This window comes from Tenrec ecaudatus, chromosome 14, assembly GCF_050624435.1.
Source record: "Tenrec ecaudatus isolate mTenEca1 chromosome 14, mTenEca1.hap1, whole genome shotgun sequence".
Taxonomy (NCBI): Eukaryota; Metazoa; Chordata; class Mammalia; order Afrosoricida; family Tenrecidae; genus Tenrec; species Tenrec ecaudatus.
The window spans coordinates 126,410,690-126,438,340 of record NC_134543.1 but is presented as its reverse complement, the minus strand read 5'-3'; the positions used below and the strand labels follow the sequence as shown (position 1 = coordinate 126,438,340).

Below are 27,651 nucleotides of genomic sequence, written 5' to 3'. Positions count from 1 at the left end.
GACTATTATTCCATTTATACTTTTAAGAACTCTAAATGTACGTAGTATTGTCTTTGTTTGATATAGTACCATAAAAGTAATTTCACTAGGTGACTACTCAGGTCTTGATGGTTAAGTTTTAAAGATTAACTTTAGAAATTTGAGATAATTACAGATTCACATACACTTGTAAGAAGTAATCGAGAGATTTTGTGTGTCCTTATAGTATACTATCCCAACTAGGCTACTAACACTGATACAGTAATTTAACATTTAACATTACCACAGCCATAAAGATACCTTCCTTTGTAACTACACCCATTTCCACCAAACCCCAAAACCTCTCCACAATCCCTGGCAACCCAAGCAGCTGTTCTCTATCACTCTAATTTTGCCATTTCAAGCAAATTACACCAATGGAATCAGATTATGTAAGCTTTGGTCCTTCCTTTTTTTAATCAGCATGCTTCTCTGGGGTTTGAAGGTTATCAATAATAATTGTATCAGCCAATTGATTAAATGTACCTATTGGCATCTCTTAAATAAATGTATAAAGGTATCAATCAATAGTTCATTCCTTTGTGTTGTGAGTATTGTACCAGTTTGTTTTACCTTTTACCCACTGAAGGACATCTCAGTTGTTTCCAGTTTGAACCCATGCTGAATAAACAGCTAGAAACATCTGTATACAAACTTTGATGTGAACATCAACGTTCTTACTTCTCTGGGATAAATGCCCAGGAGTGCAATGGCTCGGTTGTATAGAAATTGCTTATTTCATTTTTAAAGAAACAGTTAAAATTATTTTCTGGAGTGGCTGCATCATTTTATATAATCACCAGGAATGTATAGTTAAGATTTATTTCTCAGCAATCTTGCCTGCATTTGGTGGTGTCACTATTTTATATTTTAGCCATTGTGGTAGGTATGTAGGGATATATTACCGTATATACTCGAATATAAGCTGACCCGAGTATAAGCTGGGGTACCTAATTATTACCTGGGAAACCAGAAAAACTGATTAACTCAAGTATAAGCCTAGGGTGGAAAATACAGAAGCTATTGGTGAGTTTCAATAATCAAAACAAATAAAAATAAAATTACTAAAAATTGAGACATCAGTGAGGTAATGTATTTAAATACTTATTTTAAATAAAAAACTTATTTATAAGGACAACAAGTCATTTAAACCACCACAGTAAGTAGAAAATAGGTTCAATAAAACAGTAAGGTATCAACAATGATGCCTTAAGAGTACTATTCCCTGAGCTCAATCAGCAACCAAGCTAAAATGCAACGAGTTAAAATCCTTCAAAACTGGATTCCTCATCATCATCCGTATCCCAATGCAGAGCTTCAGCTGATGTGAGGTCATCATAGATGCTGTCCTCACTGAGATCGCCGTCACCACCATCACTGCTGTCATTTTCATACAAAGCGCAGTCTTCACTGCCAGCCATAGCATTACTAATACTACATTTCTGGAAGGCACGTCGCACCATGTCTTCTGGAATGCCTTCCCATGCACCTTGAACCCACTTTGCTATTAACTCTATGTCAGGCTTCATGAGATTTCCTCCTTTTGTTAGTCAAGCTTGACCAGATGACATCCATTCATGCCACATCCTTTGCACATGGTCTTTAAAAGACTTATTCAAAGATACATCCAGAGGCTGCAGTACAGATGTAAGCCCACCTGGAATAACAGCTAAAGTAACTTTACTAAATTTTGCCAATTTTTTTATGTCATCCGATAGGTGGGCTCTGAACATATCCCAAACAAGTAACGATGGCTTGTTCTTTAAGGCTGCTCCTGGTCTTCAGTTCCAAATTTCTTCCAGCCATTTTTTGGGTCCGTCTTCATCCAGCCAGCCTTTAACATGTGCACTCACAGTAATTCTTGGTGGGAAATTGATCTTTTTTAGGCGAGGTCTTTCTTTTAAAAATAATGACAGGACGCAGCTTAGTTCCATTAGCCAAACATGATGGAACAATAGTAAAGTGTTTTATTTTTCATTTCCTGTGGTTTTGAGAAAAATGTTTTTTTCTCCTAAACTTGCCACAGTTCTGTTGCTTGGAAGATGAAAAGGCATGGCGGTTTCATCCGTATTTCCAATATCTGCCAGGTCATAATTATAAATCCTTCTTTGTTTTATAATAAATGACTGGAATGACATTTTTTTCTTCAAGGTCTTGTGGCAATTTCTGGGAAATCTTTGTTCTTTGTGTCAAACATAGTAGGTCAAACCTATTCATGAAGCGGGTACACCATCCTGCTGACGCAGCAATTTTTTCGATGCCTGGTGCTTTATATCTGTCATCCTTAGCTATTTGTAGAGCATGTATGTGGATTCCCGTGTATGTTATTCAGTACCCATTTTGACGACACTCCATAACCCATTTATGCAATTCACTCTCTAGAGCCCCATAAAAAGACGTTAAACCACAATGAGCTTTTTAGCTTTTGGAATCTGTTCCAAGTCAGCCTGCATTTTCTGCCACTCCCTCACTTGCTTTTCGTCAACACAGAATTCCCTACTTGCAATACTGTTATTGCTCTCTTCTGCTCTTGACACAACCTTCATTTTGAAACCAGCCTCATATGACCAGCATTTTTGTTTTGGTTCAAGAGTATCCTTTTTTTTTTTTTCAAGAGTATCCAATCCCCCCCCTCCCACGTGTTAGCCAGGAGGAGAGCGGGGGAAGTCCGTGTGGGCAGGGTATGCAGGATGTGAATTAACAGAGACCAGAGGGGATAGACGGAGGGCAGCCACAGACACATCCTTACCAGCTCAACTGTCCGCGTAAGTGAATCACTAGGGGTGCTTCTGCGAATTGGAGCTGTCCACATCATAGGACGGCTCTGATTGGTTAGATGTAAGCAAACATTCAACGCCCTGCAGTGTCAGCGGGACTTTGAATGAACAGCAGAAAAACGGCAATCACCCGTGAGATAACTAACGGGCGCTCATCCAGGGGAGATGGGGGGGGGGCAGCAAGATGCCCGTGTATAAGCCAAACCCCAGTTTTTCAGCAAAAGTTTTGTGCAGAAAAACTCGGCTTATACACAAGTATATACGGTATTTTCATTTGAATTTCCCTAATGGTTAATAATGTTGAACATCTTCTGTGTACCTATTTGCCATCTGTATATCTTCTTTGGTGAAATGTCTATGTTTTTTCCCTCCACTTTCCCATTGGATCCTTTTCACTGTTTGGGAGTTATTAATTCTAGAGATCATCTTTTGCTGGGAGTTCTCCTACAGCTTGTTTTTATCCTTATCTTAACAGTGTGCTTTAGAAAGTACAAAATTTAAATCTTGGTGAATCCTCTAAAAAAACCCATTGCCATCAAGTCAATTCTGACTCATGGCAATCCTTTAGGGCAGGGTAGAATGCCCGTTTGGGTTTCTAAGACTGAAACTCTCTATGGGCATAGAAAGTCTCTTCTTTCCCCTTTGGGAATGGCTGGTGATTTTGAACTGTTAACCCCAGAGTTAACAAGCCCAACTGGTAACACTATGCCTCCACAGCTCCTGGATGAACTCCGGTTTATCAAATTTTTCTTTTAAGGATTATTGAAAACTCTCTTACCCACTGAATTCGTTTTGCATTTTTGCTGAAATCAGTTGGACATTATTTGTGTGAGTATATTAGTCTATCTAAGTTCTCTGTTCTGATCCACTGATTTAGGTTTCTTGCTGACACCACAGACTCTTGATCACTGTACCTCTATAAGGCTTCATATCGAGTACACAGATTACTCACACTTCATTCAAATTCCTTTGTTTTTCTACATAAATTTTTGATTAGTATAGTCAATATTATAAAGAAAATCTTCTGAAACCATGTTAGAACTGCATTAAGCGTGTGTATTAGTTTTGGGGATAAATGACACTTACCATGGACATGGTAGCTCTTTCCATTTATTATATTCTTTGATATTGCCCTCATCAGTGTACTATAGTTTTCAACATAGAAGTTCTATAAATGCTTTGTTATATTTACACCTACAGCTTTTTTTTTGAGCAACCATAATAGTATTGTATTTTGAATTTTAGTGTCTATGTGTTCATTGCTAGTGTACAGGATATAATTCATTTTTGTATGCTGCAATTGCATAACTCACTTATCCTAGTTTTGCTGTAAATTCACTGGAATTGTCTAGGTAAATAATAATGTCTTCTGCAAATAATGACCATTTATTTTGTTCTACCAGATTTGTATGTGTTTTATTTTCTTTTCTTATTGCTTGAATTTCTAACACTATGTTGAATAAAAGTGGTGATACCAAACATCTTTGTTTTGTTTCTGATTCTATCTCACATTCAGTCTTAACCAATAGGTAAAATGTCAACTCTAAGTCTGTGCCATATGAAGCAAAGAGTAAACCTAGTGTACTCACTGCAGTGGTCCTCAAGTTTCTAGGCTCCTAATTGGTCCGTTTCTTTTATCTACTTATCATACAGTCTTTTTACATTTGTCTTCTACCTAATACTCAGGGTTTATAGTTACACTTAGAAAAATCCATATTTGCCGGATTCTTTAATTTTTATTATTTCTTATATTAAATTTCTATTATAATTAATAAAATTTTGGTTTGCAGGTTACATTTGGGATATTTTTGCTCTTAATTCCCTCCCTCATTCTCTAATAGCTTTACATTTTCTTACACTCAGTCTTCTGACCGCTTCATCTGAACAGGTCTTTCAGTGGTTTCTGGGGCTCCTGTTCCCCAGTGAAATGGAGGATGTCATAACTCTAATCACTGAATCAGGAGGGCGCTTGATACAGTTCCTCCTAATACCATAGGTTTCCTTCCTCCCTGTCAATGAACGGTTTTAAGACTCTCCCTGTCAGTTAACTTTTAAAATACTCCTTTCATGTCTGGATAAGGGTTGGCATCTCACTCTTATAGCTTAAGTTCTCAAGTCTCTTTATGGGGCATTTTCACTCCCCATGAACTCACTTCAGTCACTGCTCTGCTCTTAGCTCTGGAGGCTTACTCCAGCCTTACTCAGTGACTTGCATCTCTGATTTTTGTCCCCAGGCATAGGATTTTGTTTTTGAGCCCAATGTGTTCTTTGACCTTCTCTTTTTTATATTTTACTTCTTGTTTTTTGTTTTGAGCAGAGGGGATATGTCAAAAGTTTGAAATAAGTCACCGTGATTGGAAGTCCCAAAGCACATTTTCTATGTAATGCATCTAGAGTATGTATGTCTGAGGAATCTAGAATTGGGATGGCTTGTCTTTGGTAATATATTACAAAAATATTATTTGATTCAGCATACCCAGACCTATCTCTAGTAACTCATCTATATTCATTTTTTTACTATAAACTGTCTAAACATCAGTGGATTTAATAATCAGAAAACCTTAATCCAAATCCTTGTACTGTAGCAGTGTAATCTTGGATAATTTAGCCTTGATAAACCTCAGATTTTTGATCAATATGGATTCTAAACAGAATGCATTATAATATTAAATTAGATAAGTAGTCACTGTTGGCCCTAAATGAATACAAAGGGAGGGCTTAGATAAAAACCATGGCATATCAAGACTAGAGCTCTGAACTACGGTAATAGGCATGGATTTAAACAAATAGCCCCCTAGTGTTCTCTCTTTAGAATTGGAATGTAGATGCTCTCATAAACCTAGAGCACAAAGGGAGCCACACCCAGAAGGAAGTCTCGTTCTAATGAAAAATTAGGGGCAGGAAAGATGATTACTTACTCAGTTGAAATCAAACTTTTACTGAACATCTATTATGTGGTTAGAAGTTTTCATATTCATAATCTCTCTGAATATTCACAGCTTTGGATAAATTTTTGAACAGGGCAGGCCACAAGGAGCTACAAAGTACAATTCTTCCAACAGTCTTGCTAGGTAGGGATAGTTAGTTACTTGGCAAATGAGGCAATGAAAGCTCAGGGAGTCAGGTAATTTACCGAAGGTGGCATATTAGTTAGTGGTCAATTTTTCAGACCCTAAGACATGCCACAGTTAAACTCTAATGGATTCTGACCATCCCCTTTGGATAATTTTCTTAGAAGGTTCCTTTATCTTCATTTTAAAGACACTGATAGGATTTCAGGGGGGCATGGGTGGAGGGTGGGGGCCGCGGGGAAGGATCCCTATCTTTTCCAGAGCCCTCCTAGCTTAAGGAAAATGGCAAACCTCCAAGGAAAGTAATTAGGCTAAATTCTCTGTGGTTATTAACAAAATGAATTCATGTGGACGTCTCCTTCCTGTGATGGGCTACTCTGATAACTGCAGAACTAATTTGACGGGGAATAGAGTCCATTTATTTCTAGACAAGGTCTGACTTGGAGATAGGCACTTCATTAATAAGGGCGGGTGAGCCCTGCTGTACACAGAGGGAGCAGGCAAAAGATGGGTGTTAGTCCTGTTCTCGAAACACCTGGGTGGGAACCCGTTTGTAAATCTGGCTTCTTCAGTATAATGTGCACCTCTTAGCAATAATGAATGAGCTACAGAGAAAACAGGTCAGACAGAGTGCTGGAAATGGGAGATAAAGATGGGAAACGTCTAATATGGAAAGACAGAATGGAGGCTTGTTTAAATATAAAACCAAACACATTTTTCTGAAGTGCAACTTTATTCCTACAAGGTTCTGAGTTCAGACAGCTAGGAAAACAAGAAGACAGGAAGGAAAAGCAGAAAATTCGCTTCACAGACGTCGTTTCTCTGTAACAGTTAGCTTTAGGGGAGCAAATAGACTGAAGAAAAAGAAAAACCAGTCCTCATTTTAGAATGCTCCCTATTTTAATAAGAGTTCATAAAATCAGGAAAGAGTTGACATGTTTGAAGAGTATGATGATAATATAGTAAAATAGTCTGTGCATCTCCAAGTGGTTATTTTCCTATTTATCAAGAGTTTTTAAAAAAATAAATCATTATACTGGGGGCTCTTATAACAATCAATTGTATCAAGCACATTGTACATATGTTGCCATCATCATCTTCAAAACATTTCTTTCTACTTGAGCCTTTGGTATCAGCTTAACCCTCCCCCCACCATGAAACCTTGATAAATTATTTTTATTTTCATTCAAGGGTCTTACAGCTATAATTAACCCTTGTTAAGGACCTCACCTCCTCCCTTCTTAAATTTATCATTACATCATTGGAGCAGGGCAGAGAGGAAATGACTTGTGAGGCAACAGCCAGGTTCCACCAAGTCTCAAAGAACCCAATCCCCCAACAGGACAGCTTTGCTTCAGAAAACAATTCTAACCCTCAAAGCAGTTGTGTGGCCAAGGGAGACACCAGCACAAGAGTGGGAAGAGTACAGTTTGCCTGTGGGCCCTCATTTTCACCATCTCTGCAAGCGTACAGCCCCTCAGGAACCTGACACGGTCCTCCCTGAGGATCAAATTCCTTGAAAGCCTGCCTCCGTTTGGCTTCTAAGACACCGCGCTTTCCCGACTTTTCTCCTATTGTTCTGGTCACTTCTTAGCATCTTTTGCTGTTACTGCTTGATGTCTAAGGAGCCCTCATAGCACAATGTTCACGTATTTGGCTGCAAACCCTGGTGGTAAATGGGTTTGACCTTACGCTTTGCTCTGTGGGAGAAAGATGAGGCAGTCGGCTTCTATAAAGATTTACTTACAGCTTAGGAAACCATCTGGGGCAGTTCAATTCTGACCTATAGGATTAGTATGAGCCCGAATGAACTCAATGGCAATGGATACTTCATGTCTAGCTGCAAATGCTCATATTTCTACTCAAACTCCATTCCCCCCCATTCTACATTTATATAGCTAAATGCATCTCCATTTGATGTTTAAATAGAAACTTCCAACTTAATATGGCCCAAGCTGAGTTCCAGACAGCCGTCCAATTTCCCAAAAGCAATTTGCTCTGAGTTTTTCCCTTCTCAGTTAATGGCACTGCCAACTTTTCAGTTGTTTAGCTGGTCAAAACCCTGGCATTTGACTTGACTTCTCTCTGCCCCACATCTGACAAACAAATAATTTTGTTAGCTCTCACTTAAATTATATCTAGATTTTGGCTGTGTCTCACCACCCCACCTCCACTTCCACTGTTCCTAGTTATCACTCTTTTCCTTAGATTACCCTAAGAGCCCTCTAATGTGACATAGCCTTCTCTCTTGTTAATCTGTTCTCAACAAAGAAGCCGGAGCGATCTACCCAAACCAGGTCAGATCCTGTAATTCCTTTGGTCAAAATCTTTCAAAGGCTTTCCATGTCATTCCGAATAAAGGCGTAAATTCTTATTGTGACCCTCAAGGACGGACATGCCTGGCCCTGGGCCCTGCATCACCTCTGAAACTGACTTAATGTTCTACCATTTCCCCTTCTCTCCCTGGGCTCTTGTCCACTCGGCGGCCACTTGTCATTCCTGAAACATAAGAGGCACAGTCCCATTTTGGGGCCTTTCTACTTGCTGCTCCAGCTGCCTGTAATGTCTCCTCTCTCCAGTGTCCATGCATTCTAGGCTCATTCCGTTCTTTAAAAATCTTTCCTCAAAAAACACTTCAAAAAAAAAAAAAGACTCACTTCAGTGGGGCCAACCTTAATTTCTACCCACTCCCATAGTATTTATCATAAAATAAAAAATATATATTTTAATCATTAAAAGAGCATTTATTAAAGTTCTTTCCTGAGTAGCTTACACATCCCAGACCCAGTTGCCGAGGAGGACCTGTCAGGCAGTGGGGATGGCTGAGGCATGGCAGATGGCTCTGGTTTCTGGTCCTTCTGTTCCAAGATGAGTGCAGTAGGTAGGATTTTATCCTTGACATCCACAATGTCCACATGGTTAGGCAGGAACTTCTTAGGGCCAATCTTGCCACTTGGGGGTGCCAGGGCAGCATGACCTTCACTTTGAAGTCCAACAACCCTGTCTGAACATGTGACGCATGGTCATGTCAACATACTAGCTAATAGGGCTCCACTGTGGGTCATCAGACCATTCGTGAACTTCATTGTTTTAGCTTTCTGTCCTTGGAGTTTCCCAGACACCATGACCTTTCCGTGTTTGGTCCCGCTCTCTACCATGAACTGCAGCACCCCATAGCACGTCCTCGGCCTAGCGAGCCCTCCAAGCAGTTTGTACCACAGACTCTGTCTGGGCAGTGTCACACAGACCTCTTGTGGTCATTTTTTTCAGCATAAAGCACCCTTAGGAAAGTCCAATGTCTTCTACACTGCAGCAATCAATTCCCAGATCCATTTACCCTTCTCACCAAGAACATTCTGTGTACTGGTAACCTGAACTTCAACTCCAGGGTAACCATCTCATTTGGGAGCTTAAGTTCAGCTCTGAAGATGCCATCAACAACAAACTTCCTTTTATTGGGAATTTGCACTGACAACTTGTACCACACACCACTGAAAAGTTAAAACACATTTGATGTATTTACCACGCTTTGAGTCTGTTCTGTCCTTTTAGCATGGAAGGTCTACGAAGGCAAGGGCTTTTGTCTGTTTTGTGTATGGTTTTATCTATAACTACCAGAAACATATTGTTGTCGTTGCCATTGAATCAGTTCCATTCCATAATGACCTTGTGCACAACACAAGGAAACACTGCCCGAGTCCCGTATCAACCTCACAGTTGCTCCGAAGCTTGAGTTCATTGTTGCAGCTCCTTGAGATTCTTCCTCTCCTTTGTTGCTCCTCTACGTTAACAAACATGATGGCCTTCTCCAGGGACGGGTCTCTCCTGAGAGCATGATCAAAGTATGTGAGCTGAAGTCTCCCCGTCCTTGCCTTTAAGGAGCACTCTGGTCATACTTCTTCCAGGACAGAGCAGCTCGTATTTTAAGCAGTCTGCGGTACTTTCAACAGTCTTCCCCTGTTCTTTAATCCATGTCAGTTCATATGGGCCAACCGAAAATACCAGGATTAGAGTCACACGCACTTAATCATCAAAGTAACAATCTGGCTTTTCAGTACTCTAAAGAGGTCTTGTGCAGCAGATTTACTTAAAGCCACAAATATATCCATGAGAAGAGAAGTGCGTGCAAGGGCAAAGTCGTGAAACCCTCTTAGCCATAACCAAACACACTTGAGGGGATGCGCATCTGGGCTGGGGGCTCAGGACCAGAGTCTTGGAAGACTTCAAAGTCAATTGGCACAATATCGTTTATGAAGAAAATAATCTACATATTTTATTCTGGTGAGCAGTGACTGGAATTTTAAATGCTTGCAAGTGCCTTCATCTAATTTGTGATTTAGGAAACAAAAGCTTGTTAGTAGTTAACTTGTTAGTGCAACTACTGGTCTCTTTCAATCTGGAACAAAGAAGAAAAAGGAAAATCAATGATCCATGGTAACAAAAATTCCTAAGGACTAATGGTCCACATGAACCTCAGCTTTCATAACTTATGACCAGAAGAACTAGATGGCCTGGCTACCACTACCAATAGCTCTTTGAGGGGTCACCTTTGAGTGGGAGAAAAATGGAGAACAAATTAAAAGTCATACATAGAGACTGATGAGACCCCAGGGATTATGGCCCTTCGTCAACCTTCATTCCTGGAACTAAAGGCAATTTTCAGCTAAGCAACCCAAAATTAAACCAAATCCATTGCTACACAGTTGATTCTGACTGACAGCAAACCTAAAATAGGGTTTTTGAAGCTATAAGTCTTTAAGGAAATAGATGGCCTCATCTTTCTTCTTCAGATCAGTCGGTGAGTTTGAATCGTCAACCTGTGGTGAGCAGTTCAATGCTTACCCTACAGTACCAATAAAAGAGCTAAGTGGCAGAGCTGTATCTATAAGGCACACAAATAGGAGGTACATACGCCTTAGACCAACCAACAACTGGAGATAAAAAGGGCAGCACTTGCTCAAGAACAAAATTCAGACGGCAGGAAGGTTAGGAAAGGAGAAAGAATGAAAATGGGAAACAGGAAGGAAATGGAACGAGCAATTTTACATCAGAGGGATTGCAATTTATGATGTGAAACAAAACACGTATGAATGAAAAGCTGATTTGCTCTGTAAAACTTCACCTATTTCAAATAAAACGTTTTTTAAAAAGTACGTATAGCATGCCTGTATTTGTGTAGAAAAAAAGCCTCTCAAATACGCATTTAAAATACATAGAGTCTCTGTCTCTGGAAGAACAAACAATTAGCAGGATGAGCTAAAGGAGAGAAACCAGGTAACGGGGACTTGGGTGAGGGAAGCCAGTGTATCACTGTATATTCACTTTATATTACATGTAGTACATACATTTGTATGGACTATCTATTAAAAATTAAAGAAAAATAATTATTTTATTAGGACTGTTTTTAGAATGTTTCCTTTAGGAAAGAATACAAACAATAGTACACTTGAAAGGGGTGCGCCGGAGCAGAATAGGCCCTGCCTCTGTAACTCATCATCTTCCTTAGTGGGCAGCTCCTCTGCATTCCATTCCTGGTGGCTATCTGTAGTAGTTTAAAAACATACCCCAAATGCTTTGATATGCTTCCCTTTAACAACTGGGTCTCATAGCACTACAGGGACAACACTGAAGACACGGTGCAGGAATTGTGCCCAATCTGATCCTGCCACACTGGGGAGAAACACTAAGGGCATGCAACCGAGCAGCAAGGGAAGCAAAGCAATGAAGTCCCTGGGGAATACAAAAAATGGACTTTGGGGCCAGGACATGGCACCTATCAGACTCTACTATAAACACTCCTAAAGATTAACAAACAAACTCCTAAAGAAAACAAACTTTTCTCTTTTTTTCCATTGTTTTTTTTTTGTTGTTGTTTTATTTTGTTCTGTCTTGTTTTTGTGCTTATTATTGTCTCTGTATGTCTATCTAGATAAGATAGGCAGGATTAACAATAAGGCGAAAACAACATGACTAACGGTTATGGGGGGGGGACAGGAGAGGGGGAGGCAAGGGAAAGGAAGGAGGGTGTCAACAAACTCAGGGACAAGGGAACAACAAGTGATCTAAAATCAAGAGGGCATAGGATGCCTGGTGGGGTTTGAGCAAGGGCAATGCAACCGAGAGAAATTACTGAAAACCAAATGAAGGCCGAACATGATAGTGGGACAAGAGGAAAGTGAAAGTGAATAGAGGAAAGAACTAGGAGGTGAAGGACATTTAGAGGTCTAAATACAGGCATGTACATATGTAAGTATATTTATATATAAGGACAGGGAAATAGATCTATATGTATATATTTATATGTTAAGTATTAAGGTAGCAGATGGACATTGGGCATCTATTCAAGTACCCCCTCAATGTGACAACACTTTGTTCTAATAACCCTGCATTTTGTGATGCTCACCTTCCCAACTATCTAAGACAAAATAGGTACATAAGCAAATGTGGTGAAGAAAGCTGATGGTGCCCAGCTATCAAGGCATATAGCATCTGGGGACTTAAAGGCTTGAGGATAAACAAGCTGTCATCCATCCAAGAAGCAACAAAGCCCACATGGAGGAAGCATATCAGCCTGTGTGATCATGAAGTGTTGATGGGATCAGATATCAGGCATCAGAGGCCCAGAACAAAAAATCATATCAAAGTGAATGAGTGTGGAGACCCAAAGCCCATCTATGAACAATTGGACATACAAGCTAGTCAGGGTGCAGTATAGCACTGACGAAACATACTTTCCTCCAGTTCTTTAATGCTTCCTCCCCCCATTATCATGACCCCAATTCAACCGTACAATCTGGCTAGACCAGAGCATGTACACCAGTACAAATAAGAGCTGGAGATACAGGGAATCCAGGACAGATAAAACCCTCAGGACCAATAATGAGAGTAGCAATACCAGGAGGGGAAGGTGGGAGGAGAAAGGGGGAACAGATCACAATGATCTACATATAAACCCCTCCCTATGGGATTGGCAACAGAAAAGTGGGTGAAGGAAGACAGCTGTTGGTGTAAGACATGAAAAAAAATTAAATTATCAAGGGTTCATGATGGAGGGAAGGTGGGAGAGGGGGAAATGAGCTGATATGTAGAAAGTGTTTTGAAAATGATGATGGTAACAAATGTACAAATGTGCTTGACACAATGGATGGATAAATGGAACCAGTAATTCACTTGTTGATGCTGGACTAGGTTTTGGAGAATAAAGATGCCTGCCATTGACATAAGTGACTGAAAAAAAGGGCAGGGGGCAGGGGACAGAGGTCAAGTGTGTTTCAACACCCCAGTAGTTTTTTATTTTCAAATGGAAACATCAGCATTTTCCTATATGCTGCTTTTAAATGTTGTTTCAAATTCAATCTTCAATTCTGGTTGATGTTCACCAACACTCAATAAAGGGATCAGGATGGCATATGAACACATACATTCATGAACTCATTCATTCAAATGAGCATCTACTCTGGGCCAATATCTAATAAGCTTGATATATTCTATTCTAAGTGCTGGACTTTAGTAATGCAGAAAACTATGTCCATGTTCTTTGACAACTTATATTCAACTGAGGTGAGGGACAACAAATAAATGGACAGGCTCAAGTAGAAAGCAAACGTTTTGAGAATGACAAGAGTACCAAATGCACAAGTGAGCTTACAATGGATGGATGTATGGATTGTGATAAGAGTTGTATGAGCTCCCAATAAAATGATTTAAAATAATAATAAAATTAATGGACAGGAAAATATATGCCAGGGAGTGATAAGTCCTATGGGGAAAAGTAAAGTAGGGAAAGACGGCCAGCTAAGAGATGTATCTATTTTATAATGGGTTGTTAAGAAAACTTACTGAGAAGGTAGCTTTAAAGAAAAACTGGGAGGCAGAGAACACTAGAGGTGATGGTGATTACATAACTCGTTTTAAATGTGATTTAACAATGTTTTGGAGGGGGGGTTTCTAATATTGATTGTGGTAATTATTGTACAACTCTTTCTGATATGACTGAACATTGAATTGTGTGATGTGTGGATTATGTGCCAATAAAACTGTTGGACAAAAACCTGGGAGCAGTAAGAGAGTTAGCCAGGGGCCCTCAAACTTTTAAACAGGGGGCCAGTTCACTGTCCCGCAGACTGTTGGAGGGCTGGACTATAGTTTAAAAAAAAAACAAAAACTATGAACAAATTCCTATGTACACTGCACATAGCTAATTTTGAAGTAAAAAAAAAAACAAATGGGGCAAAAACACCTGGCAGGCCGGATAAATGTCCTCGGCGGGCCGCATGTGGCCCAGGGGCCGTAGTTTGAGGTGCCTGGTAGTAAGCCATGTAGACATTAGAAGGAAAAGCATTTTAGGAAGAGAAGAAAGCAGGCAAGAATATGTTTCACACATTCTGAGGAATAGTAGGGGATAGTGTAGCTATGGCGCAGAAGAGAGAGCATGTCTGAGAGTGAGGAAGAGGGTAAACCTGATCGTGTAGACCGGGAGGTGGCAGGCATTTTAATGTGAGAGATCAAAAACCCATGGTATTTGAGTTGATTACAATCTGATAGCACAGAGCAGAACTGTTCCTTTGAGTTTCTAAGTCTCTGAGGCTTTGCAGGCCACATGGTCTCTATCACAGCATCTCAACTATAGTGTCGTGGCACGACAATAAATAAATGGGTGTGGATGTCCCAATAAAATTGTATTACCCCAAACAGGCAGTGGGTTCAATCTGAACCCTGGGCCATAGTTTACCAGCCTCTGAAATAAGCTATCTAACCCTGCAGAGCAGATGAGGGAGGCCAAGGCTTTGACCTCAAATTTTTTCTCTCACTGAGAATAAGTATAATAAAATACTTCTATTAGTATTAGGCGTGCAAAAGCTGTTTCTTAAGCTGATTGGGGGTTGGAGAGCAAGCTTGTCTGGATCCTTTGAGTCCAGTTCTTTCTGTTTCCATAGTTTTAAGTTAAAAATAATTGACCTGTTGACTTTTAAATTAACTTTGGAACACAAGCCATTCACTAGTGGAGGCCTCCTCTTATTCAGAGGGCATTTCAATCTTCCCTTGATGACTTAGAGACATTATTCTGGACATGATTATTCTAAGTTACAGTAGAGCGATCGTTCTTTAAAGGTTCCTGGGGTGTTAAGGGTTAATGGCCCTCCATTAATTGAGACCAAAATGTTTTGTTGAACTTTTGCATTTTGCTTTTAGGTCTCCTCTCTGCTGTCAGCAGTCACTTTTCCTTGTTATTACCGTCTACTCTTCATCATCCCTTTCCCTACCCTCTGCATGGCATCCAATCCCCGTCTTCTGAGCTGGTCTCGGCAAGGAAACCGGTGTTAGTACTAATGTAGCTCTACCACCAGGCCCCATCGGTCTTCTCATCCGACTTCACCAATATTTTCATTCCACGGTCTTTTATCCCATTAATCTCTTAAGATTCTGTTGTTCTGAACTCAAAAGTCCATTAGTGAAAATTCTAGTAGCCAGCAAACTCCCCATAGCTAGAGCTTGTCAATGAGCTTTCAAAAGCAGTGTGTGGATGTGTGGTCAATGTCCAATAAACAAAAAAATAAAATCCAAAGGCTTGTTTTCACTCCTATTTAGAGCATTTTTTTCCTACCTCTTGGTAGTGAGGGTGTCAGTATAGATGCAAGAACACCTAGACATGGTTATGAAATTAAACATCTTTAAGGCTCTCCTAGCCATAGAAAACCATTGCTTGACTTCTCCAAATGTGGCCTAAGAACCTCAGAAAGTTCCCAAAACACCCTCAAGGAGTCTGAAATGCCAAAATTATTTTTTATAATAACAGTAAGATAAATTTGTCTTTTTCACTCTTATTTTCTAATGATTATACATAGAAGTTTTCTAGCAAGCGCATGACATGCAATGTTTCAACAAGTTGAATGCTGAAGCATAGCATGAGATACCACTTGGTATTATATCAAGTCACACATTACAGAGATTCATAAAATGCAAAAAAGTCATTATATATTATTTGTTTTGGAAAATATGTCATATTTCCCCCATAAAATAGCTTATTAACATTGTTTATTATCTTATTACTAAGTTTATTATTATTTCCAAACAAACTTAGTTTTAACAACTAAGTCTTAGTATTGATAGGTATAATTCACAAAACAATGCTCGTTGAGGTCCTTGATAATTTTTAGGAGTGAAAAGGGTGTTGAGATAAAAAAGTTTGAGAAGCTTGACAACTTTAGCACATAAAACCTGAGTTTTTACTTTTGTTGTTTTATGGAGAAGTTAACTAGACTGCTGCTAACTCCATGCTTGGAGATAGAAAGCTGGGGACCAGTTAGTTTTACCCCTGCTGCTAGTTTTGTCTTCTGGAGATCCTTCTGCCCAACTGAGACACTCGTAAGTTATGAGAATTCTAGATCCTGAAGAGAAACAACTGGTGATCTGTAACAGAAGCAAGGATTTGGGGACATAATCAGGAAGGCTTGTGGGCAAAGAAAGGAGGAAGCACAGCAGACTTTCTGTGGCCTTTGGCTAAGAGCCAGTCACCACAGCCTGTCCATTCTGCCTTTGAACTTTTTCTGAATAATGTCTTCTTCTCCATCCCCACAGCAACCACCAGAGCTTGACCCTCACTAAACTCACCTGTAGACAAATTATTCCAATAGTCTTTGAATTGTGCTCCCTAATCCTTCTCTTTAATTCTTGTTGTCAATTCAGCTGGTTAAAAAAACATTGTCAGATTAACCTACCTTAAACTTTCATGCAATTAACACACAGTCTACTATGCTTTATTCATAGTTCCAAGTAGTACTGGAGTTCCAAATCGACTAGAGATATGGTCACTAAACTGAATGTTTTTATTCTATTTTAAGATAGGGTGACAGATCACAAGAACTAAACCCATTGCTGTCAAGTTGATTTTGACTCAGCAACCATGTAGGATAGTGCACAACTGTCCTTTGAGGTTTCCAAGAGCGTAACCTTTACAGAAGGAACCTGGTGAGGTAGTGGGTTATGTATTTGGGTGCTAATTGCAAGGTCAACAGTTTAAAACCACCAGCTGCTCTGCAGAAGAAAAATGAGGCTTTCTGTTCCTGTGAGGTAGTTAGTTTATTGTGCCAACCTGGCCAATAAACACATGTGGGGTTAATTGAAGGGCGGAGAGATAAACGGCTCGGTGAGCCTTGCTTTTTTAGTTCTTAGGTCTCTTTCTTTGTGATGGTCGGACCAGGGTGCAGTTGCCTTAGCCAGTTCTCTGCTTCAACTGACAAGGCTCACTTCCTGCAAGATATCCCTGAAGAGAAGCCACATGGACCTATCCCAATGCAGGCCTGGGTGCTGGAGCAGCCATGTGGAGACCCCTGCCAGCGTTGAGATGCTCACACATTCACTGACTTGGCTTTCCTCCTGCAGTCGGCATCATTGCATCTGTTTTGTGAGATGGAGGAGGACTTTGTGGATTGGTGTCAAACATATGGGTTAATGTTGGACTTGTGGGCTTGGGCAGCACCGAGTAGGGATGTTTTCTTGATGTGCACTTAACCTTTATATAAAACTCTCTCTCATACATATGAGTTGCTATGGGTTTGTTTCTCCAAAGTACCCAGACTAACACAACGGGTAAATATTTACTGCCTTGGGAACTCACAAGGGCAGTTCTATCCTGTCCTATCAGGTTGATATGAGTTAGAATCAACTCAATGGCAGTGGGTTTGGTTTGGGTTAATCTTTACAGAAGCAGACTGCTATTATCTCTGTCCTTCAGCGCAGCTGGTGGGCTTGAGCTGCCAACCTTCGGTCAGCAGAATGCTTCAACCACTTATTTAGGGTGGGAGAAGATAGATATAAATAAAACTATTAGTATGGAGGAGAGGAGATCATGAGGAGCTGATGACAAGGAGGTCAAGAAGAAAATGTTTTCAAACTGTGGTAACAATTATACAATATTGCTTGATGTGACTGAAATATGGAATGTTATGATATCTGTAAGAGCCCCCAATAAATGATTTATAAAAATAAAAAAATTATTAGTAGAAAAATATGCATATGCTACTCACAGTGGTATAGCCATGGAAAATGTTGCTAACTGTGAGGTTATAAACTCTTATGATTATAACTATCATTTGGTGATACACCCCCCCCACCTGCCAAAAAATAACCCCAAAACAGAAGATATGTTTCCTACTCATTAATTTCATAATCCAGTTGGAGTTAGTCTGTTAGGTACCCTCAAATCAATTTCAACTCATAACAACCCAAGTAACAGGATAGAACTTCACGCCAGGATCTTTATGTGAACACATCACCAAATCTTTCCCCCCTGTAAGCTGCTAGGTGGGTTTGAACCACTAGCCTATTGGTTAACAGCCAAGAATTTGATTGATTGTGCCACCAGAGAGCCTTGCCAGTTGGAGTGGATAACATAATCGCATGCAATAGAAGCAGTAGGAGATAAGAATCGAATAAAGTTTGGCTAAATGGTTGAGTGAACGATATCTTACCTTATCATGAGGCATTTAGTAGAAAAGGAAAGATGGGAAGGATATAGTAGCTAGATTTAAATGAACTTGTTGACATAAACAAGATTATAAACATTTCTTGGCTTTCCTTTAGGTCAGTGGTTCTCAACCTTCCTATTGCCACCACCCTTTAACACAGCTCCTCATGTGGTGAACTCCCAACCAAAAAATTATTTTTGTTAATTCATAACTGTAATTTTGCTACTGTTATGAACTGGGAGACCCCTGTGACAGGGTTGTTTGACCCCCATAGGGGTCACGACCCACACGTTGAGAACCACTGCTCTAGGTGGTGCTGGAACAAACAGAATGACTTTTATAACTCAAGTTTCCTTCAATCTTAATACTGTTATTAAGATTCTTTATGATTCCTTAGTACTTGTTGGATCCTTTATCAATTTTATAGTTCTTTATTCAGTCTTTATCAGAGTGAGGAATCTTAGACCTAGCTGAAAAATTAAAACCACAGAGAATGCATGTCCTAATAGTTTTTCACCTAAGTTACCAAGATTAATTAAAAAACAATGTGTTATTTGTATGTGTTTGGGGAAGGGGAATTGGAATAAACAAACAAAACAAAACCCATTACAGGGTCAAAGCACTGTGGGTAGCATTATTCTTAATAGCTTAAAAAGTGCAAACAATCCAAGTGTCCACCAACAGGTGAATAGATAACCCAACTGTGGTCATTCATGCAATGAAGTATTACTCAGGCATAACATGTCATGGAATTCTGAAACATACTACAACATGAACTTTAATAGGGAGCAAAATGAGGCAAACAGAAGGTCAAATAGGTCATTCTACCTATTTGAGGTGTAGACCAGGCAAGTTCAGAGAGAAGAAAATATAACAAAAGTCATGAGAAGCTGGGGGGTGGATGGAGAATTTTTAGGGGGGCAGTTTTTACTTGGTATGATAAAATTCTGGAAATAGATCATGGTGATGATTACACAATATTACAAAGGTACTTGAAGCCACTGGTTAAAATGGTAAATTTTATGTTATGTATTATATCGCTATCTTAATCATGAAAAAATTAGAGACATTCACATGGAAGGTGATGACTACTCTGTAGGAAATAAGGTCTTTAGATGATTAACTAAAAAGTCTTTAGAATTGGCTTAAGATAAAATGACTGCTAAGACTCTGTTAGAGCACTCCCTTGGAGACATATGGAAGCCCTGGCTGCCAAATAGGGCACGGAGCTGGCAGGCTCGTTCTATGAGCAGCCACTGCCCCGTTCTGTACAGACTTGTAGTGTGTGGTGTCACAACAAGAAAGATGTGGACTTCGCTCTATGATTTCTCATCAGACCTTTTTGTTTTATTCAAAACGGAACTTCTGGGACATGGACGATTTGGGAATGGTGCTGACAGCACTGGCTCATGAGAGAGCAAAGCAACATAGCTAACAACTAGCACAGACATCCAAACAAAACAGCTTTTACTTCCTCCCCCGGAGGGAAGCATCTGCAGGTAACTACAGAGTTGAGGTCTGAAGAAAACCCTAAGAAAAACCAGGCATTCTCCATCAGTTATCATCACGGCTAGAGCAGCTGCAAAACCTTCAGGTCACTGCACATTGATGCTACGATCAAAGACGCCTTCTCTGCACAGTCCTCCTGATAGCTCCTGTCGTAATCCTTCCCCTGCAATGCTAGTGATGAGCTGGCTGGGAGCCTCCACATCCCACAGGATCTAAGGACTCATGCACTCGAACCGCTCAGAGTAGCAGATACTTACTGCAGTGGTCAACAAAACAACCAGGCGGAAAAACAGAGCTGCCTTATCCCCAAAGTCCTTTCAGGAAAAACTGACAACTAAAGCAATTTGTTAATTTTGTGAAGTGTTCATCTGGGTCTCACTCATGACATTTATTCATGGTATCATCAATAAGGCTCTTATTACATGCATCTGATGGCCTGGCTCTTTGCATGCATTTGTCTGAAGAGATCTTGACTATGATATTTCCTGAAAATTAAGCACCAATATAAAAAGCAAATGTGAACACAAAACAAAGCAAACCAACAAAATGCAACTCTACCCATCTTTCGAAGTAAGCAGGCTATTTAGCATCACCTGGCAAAAATGTGATCAGGTACAGTTTCTTTTCATTCCAGCCCATTTGAAAGTAATGATCATATAATTAAATGGCTTAAGACAAAAATAAACCCCCCCAATCCCAACTGTGTGGACACTCCCCTCCCTAGAAGAATGCACTTCAGAGAACAGCACTGGGGCTACAGCTTGGGGAGAGGGACGCGTCTGATTAGAGCACACGGGAGAAATGAAAAGGATGGAGAGGATGAGGAGGACATTCTGGCCCACCAAGCCCCGGGGATGAGATTCCTACCTGCTCAGAGCAGACGATGCACAGAGAGGACCACAGGGCTGGCCCCACCATGAGACACGACGTCCCTCATTAAACCACAGTGCTGCGGGGGTCAACAGTAGAGACACCGTGCGGGAATTGTGCCCAATCTGACCCCCTTATGGTGGGGCGAAACACTAAGGGCATGCAACAGAGCAGCAAGGGGAGCAAAGTGATGAACTCCTGGGGGATACCAGAAACAGCCTTCAGAGACAGAGTGTGGCACCCCATCAGACTGGACTGGAAAACACTTGTAAAGTTCAACAAACAGACCTTGAACTATTTATAGGCTTTTCCATTTTTTGTGAGTGGCTTTCTTTTTGTTTTTTTTATTATTATTGTTTTGTTGGTCCTGACTTCCTTTGTTGTTTTGTTTGGCTTTTCCCGGTTTTTGTGCTTATTAATGTCTCTGCATGTCTAGCTGGGATAATTCAGAGATGAAAAGAATGAGAACAGTGGTTCCGCGGATACAGGAGAAGGCGGGGGTTGAAGAAAGGGAAGGGGTGGGTGGGAACCAACCCAGGGACAAGGGAACCAGTGAACTAAAATCAATGGAGAGCAGGGTGTAAGAAGCCTAGTGGGACTTAGTAAAGGGCAATGCAGCAGTCAGGAATTATTAAATCTACATGAAGGCCAAACATGATGGTGGGACAAGAGGAAAGTAAAAGCAAAGAAGAGGAAAGAACCAGGAGCCAAAGGACATTTATAAAGGTCTACATACAGGCATGTATAAATGTAAATATATTGGTATATAATGAGAGGGGTATAGAACTATGTACTCATATCTGTAAGCTAAGAATTAAAGTCTCAGATGGACACTGGGCCTCGACTCAAGCACTCCTTCAACACAAGAACACTTTGTTCTAATAACCGGGCATTCTGTGATGCTCACCTTTTTTTTTTTTAAATCTTTTTATTGGGGCTCATAAGGCTCTTATCACAATCTGTACATACATCGAATGAGCAAAGCAACCTTATACATTCGTTGCACTCGTCACTCTCATAATTCACCTTCCACTTGGGTTCCTGGAATCAGCTCGGTTTCCCTTTTTTTCCCCCCATCCCCCTCCCTCCCCAATCCCACCCCTGGTCCCTTGATAGTTTATAAATAATTATTATATCTTATCTTACACTCCCCGGCGTCTCCCCTCCCCCGCCTCCCCCTTGACAATCTCCCAGAGAGGAGGTTACACATAGATCTCCGAGATCGGTTCTCCCTTTCTACATGCCCTTCCCTCCTGGTGTCGCCACTCCCACCGCTGGTGTTGAAGGGTTCGTCTGTCCTAGATTCCCTGTGCCTCCAGATCCCCACTGCACCGCTGTACATCCTCTGGTACAACCAGGTCCGTAAGACAAGGTAGGATTGGGGTCATGATGATTGGGAGGGGAGGAAGCGTTCAGGAACTAGAGGAAGGTTTTGAGTTTCATTGTTGTTACATTGAACCCTGTGTGGCCCATCTCCTCCTCACTACCCCTCTGGAAGGGGTGTTCAGCTCTCTACAGGTGGGCATTGGGTCCCCATCATGCACTCCCCCTCTTTCACGGTGATGTGTTTCTCACCACCACCCCATCTTTGATGTTGGAAGACAAAATGAGTGCATAAGCAAAAGCGAAGAAAGCTGATGGTGTCTGGCTATCAAAAGATAAGCATCTGAGGTCTTAAAGGCTTGAAGATAAACAAGCAGGCATCTAGCTGAAAAGCAACAAAGTCCAATGGAAGAAGCACACCAGCCTGTGTGATCATGAGGTGTTGATGGGATCAGGTATCAGGCATCTAAGAACCAGAACAAAATCAGACCCAATGTGGGGGGCGGGGGGTGGGGGGCGGTGTGGGCAGGCCTGGAATGGAGATCCAACGCCCATCTGTAGACAATTGTACATCCCTCACAGAGGGGTCACAGGGAATAGATGCTTTAGTCAGGGTGCAGTACTGATGAAACACACAATTGTACTCCAGTTCTTTGGTGCCTCTTTCCTTCCCCCCAATATCAAGACCTCAATTCTACCTTACAAATTGGATTAGACCAGAACAGACAGGATGGTACAAATAAGAGCCTGCAACACAGGGAATCCAGGATAGATAAACCCCTCAGGGTCAACAATGAGAGTAGAGATACCAGGAGGATTAGGGAGGGTGGTGGGAAAAAGGGGGAATTGATCAAAAGGATCAATCTATAACTTCCTCCCAGGGGAACGAACAACAGAAAAGTAGGTGAGAGGCGACAGAGGACAATGTAAGATATAAAAATAATAATCTATAACTTATCAAGGGTTTGTGAGGGAGGGTGGCAGGGGAAAGAAGGGGAAGAAATGGGAGCTGATATCAGGGGCTCAAGTGGGAAGAGAATGCTTTGAAAATGATGATGGCAGCATATGTGCAAATGTGCTTGATACACTGGATAAATGTATAGATTGTGATGAGATAAGAGATGTAAGAGCTCCCAATAAAAGTATTTAATAAAAATAAATTTTAAAAAGCATGTACTTCTTGACTCAAGGTAGAATACATGTCTATTTGGCTATTAGTGTGTATGTGCAGATGTATATTTATACACAAATAAGCATTTTATATTTACATTGATATACATGGTCTATATAAACATTATATAAATTTATATAAACATAAACAGTTTTAGGTATGTTCCAAATTTCTTTTTTTTCCTCTATAGATGGTTTTTCTCATACCAGTTACTGAAAAATCTTTCCCATTCCATTGGTTTGTGTGTTAGCTAGGTAGACTAGAGAAACAAATTCATAGCCACTCATATGTGTATGAGAGAGTTTTATATAAAGAGTAATGGTATATTAAGAAAGCATCTCAACCCAGCCAGTCCAAACCCATATGTCCAATATCAATCTATAAAGTCCTCCTCAGACCCACGAGGTACATGCAATGATGCCGAATGCTGGACGATCACAGGCCAGTGGGTAGAAAGTCTTTGGATCTAGTGGTGGTGTAAGTATCTCAGCAATGGCAGGGATCTCCATGTGGCTTCTCCGGCTTCAGAGGTCTGATTGCATCAGGGTAGGTCCATGTGGCTTCTCCAGCTCAGGGCACCAGCGTAGTTCCACATATCTTGTCAGTAGAGCATCTCCAAGGGAGTGAACGAGAGAGAGAGTGTCTCTCACCTCCAAGGAATACAGGATTTCCCAGAATTCTCAGAAGGCTATGCTCACACAGAGGCATCATTGGCTATGATCCAATTGACAGACTAGACTCCAACCCTTCACTCTTAAACCTCTGAAGTCCCAAATTGACACCAGATTATGCAATCACCACAGTTTGCTTATAAACCAGGGCTTCTGTCTGGACAGCCAAACTGGTTCTACGAAGACAGAATCAAACAATATATTTATTCTTCGTCTTAGATGAACATGTAAACTGTGCAAGGTTTTTCCTCAAAGTTCTAAGGCCTCCTTCAGAACAGAATCTCTACCCATGCGGACCACGTATCTTTTAACAAATGTTTTACTGTCTGCACATACTGTTTCACTGTAGCTATTTTTTCACCTACAAATTTTTGGTACCTCCTGTAACTCTAATCTGTTATACTGTCTATCCTGGCTGAACTTACTTGGTTTAGAAATTAATGATTTACCATGCCCAATTTCTTGCTTATCTGATATCGCAAACGGTATTTCTATGCCTGCTATATTATTTTATTTCTGGATAAATGTTCAAATTTTTTAAAGTTGTAAGATTTTTTTCTTCAAAAGTGCAATTGTGGTTGTCTCCAAGTAGTGGAAAAGGTGGGCTAGGTGAGGGGGCTGAAGACTTAATTTTCTACCCTTTTGTAACCTTTTGAATGCTGTGCCATCTCCCTGCAAACCCCCTGCTATGCTCTACTAGTAGAAAGAACATCTTCCTCCATGGAGTTATGAGTACCAGTTGAGTTGTAGACTTAGCTATCTCAGTGGCACAGAGTAGAACCACCACAGGTGGGTTTTTAGGCTCTAATCCTTCTGGAAAAGCATATCACCAGGATTTTCTCTTGTGGTAGAGTTAGCACTAAAAGGTACTCCCTCAGTAACTACTGAACAGGATTAATAACCCCAATACTGACTTAACCCATCAGATAGAGTTAGGACAGGACCAAGTCTCATCTGTGGCTGATGAGCTGACAGCAGGAATTCAACTACTTACCCTCTCTTCTTTTGAAGATGGGGAGGGAGGAAGCTATTTCTAAGACTCCTCACTTTCTGAGGCTCAACCTAGTGCAGCTCACCAGACTTGCAGCAGTGTGTGGACCCACATGCATGTGTGTGTACTGAGAGAGGATGCCTCGGGGATGGCAGGCATCCTGTAGAGTGAAGGTGAATTTATGGCATTAAAAATAAAATATAGTGTATGATATTAAAATTAAAAACATAGTATAAAGATTTTCCCCATAGTGTAAAGATTTAGGAATTTTTGCAAAACGTAAATACAACAAAATTAGGTCCTAGATTTTGAATGCTTCATTTAAGTTATAACAATCTTACTTTTTCAAAGTGTACCATAGCTATATTAGTTCATCTGACTCGTATTTAAAAAGTAAATGTCTGATTACAGCTCAAATCAATTTCAAATTCTTAACTCCTAATTATTTTTGCTGCCAGGCAAATTTTTTGTGGCGAATCAGCATCAATCTCCCTCCTCCACCACAAGATGAGCCATTAGAAGCAGTCTAGGCCTGAACTATTCTGCTCCCACTGCGGCTGCCATGCTCCAACAGTGACCTTATGCCCAACAGAACAAATCACTGCTCAGTCTTGCACCATCTCAGCAATCAGTCAAGGACTGGACCTTTAGGAGCCACACAGTTTTCACTAATTGATATTCAAATCAGATAACCAGGCCTCTCCTTAATTAAGAATTAGATTCTATTATATTCCCACTAAAGTTCAAATTTCCCAAGCCCTACCAAACAATACCACAGATGTTACAAAAACTAAAGATGCCTAAGTTCCAGACACATGGCTAAATACTGTTGCTTCCTTGGATTTTCAGAATGGAACACTATGTCTATGAATCCTTCTGGCTTTCAAGACAGCAGCTACCACTTACTGTGCATAAGAACCCATTATATACCACCTCATGTTTGATTCACTCAATCCCCCTGAAATGGCTACTTGCATTCTTATTTTCCACACAGAGCAACCGAAGCACAGAGCAATGTGTTCAAATAGAACAGAGCTAAATAAGGCACAATGCTAGGAGCTGAACCCACAGTGGTCTGATTCTAAACAAAAACCTAACTTTTAACCAAGCGGACTTGCAAAGTGAAAATACATTTTCTTGGTTCTTGGGAGCACACATTTCTTCCAGGTGTAAGGCACTAACCAGTTCATGTGCTGCACCTGAGAATAAAACTGGGATCGAGAGTGAAGGACATCAATACCTCTACATTTTTTTTTGGCTGAAAAGCAAGTTATTGACTTTGTGTTTGATCTCTCTCTTCTAGGAATGAAACATGCAGCAATGAAACTGCATCCTGGTGACAAAAGAAGGGGTACACAGAGCAGAGAGGGCAGACGCAAAAGGGGACAGAAAGACGGAAAGGATCAAGTGACAGAAAATCCAATGTTGAAAACTGCAAAGTTATAATTATGAAACACAGAGTGTGTTTCCTTTGCCTATGAGGTATTTTATTATTAATGACATCAGAAACAAAGTTCAATTCTTAAAAAAATTGAAAAATTTCAGCAATCTCTTTTAAAACCGTGAAAAATAATAATGAGTAAATCACAACACATGTTTAAGCTAGAATATTATATGGTCATTTAGAGACTACTTAACAGTATGGAAAAGGCTCATGATATATTCCTGTAGGAATAAAACAGTTCAGAAAATATACAGAGAAAGATTCTGATTTATTAAAAATAAAATTAAAATCTATGCACAATATAACAAATTGTGTTGTTTGTGGGTATATTATAGTTTTCTTCTTTGTAACTTAGGATTTCTTTTTCTTTGGTTTCCAATTTTTCAACAATAAGCAGGTATTTTATTTATTTATAGTAAAAGATTATTTTAGTGGGGGCTCTTATAACAATCCATACATCAATTATATCAAGTATGTTTGTACATATGTTGCCATAATTATTTTGGAAGTGGTTGGTTTACAAACTTTCATACGTGGGGGAACATATTCACAGGATTATAGGATTAAGGTGTAGGTGTTACTTAATTGTAATCGTGGCAAGGGGTGGATTGACATAGTTTATTGTGCCAACCTGGCCTATAGACACATGTGGGGTTAAATGAAGGGCGGAGGGATAAATGGCTCAGTGAGCCACACCTTTCTGGTTCTTGGGTCTCTTGCTTTCTGACAGTCAGATCAGGGTGCAGCTGTCTTAGCCAGTTCTCTGCTTCAACTGGCAAGACTCACTTCCTGTAAGACATCCCTGAGGAGAAGACACATGGACCTACCCTGAGGCAGCCCTGGGTGCTGGAGCACCCGTGTGGAAACCCCTGCCAGCGCTGAGATGTTTACACATTCACTAACTTGGCTTTCCTTCTGCAGTTGGCATCATTGCATTTGTTTTGTGAGATGGAGGAGGACTTTGTGGATTGGTGTCAGACATAGGGGTAAATGTTGGACTTGTGGGCTTGGGCAGCACTGGGTAGGGATGTTTTCTTGGTGTGCACTTAACCTTTATGTAAAAGTCTCTCTTCTACATATGAGTTTCTGTGGATTTGTTTCTCTAATGTACCTATATGAACACAATTTTCTTGACATCTACTTTCTATTAAGCACTTGTTTTCAGCTCCTCTTAGCATTACTTTTTAAATATAAGACAAAGGCTTGCTATCTTTGCAAGGCTTAGATAACTTTGGACACGTTGTCAGAAGAGACCAGCCCCTGGAAAATTACCTCATACTTGGCAAAGTGGAGGGGCAGTGAAAAAGAGGAAGGCTCTCAACAAGATGCAATGACACAA

General features: G+C 40.4%; 1 protein-coding gene and 1 pseudogene across 3 annotated transcripts in view; both read right to left on the bottom strand.

The window, feature by feature from the left end:
• ZNF609 (zinc finger protein 609) overlaps positions 1 to 27,651 on the bottom strand; it is a 230,856-nt gene that overhangs the window by 18,057 nt on the left and 185,148 nt on the right. The window lies entirely within an intron of this gene.
• Positions 8,614 to 15,517, bottom strand: LOC142426120 (small ribosomal subunit protein uS3-like; annotated as a pseudogene).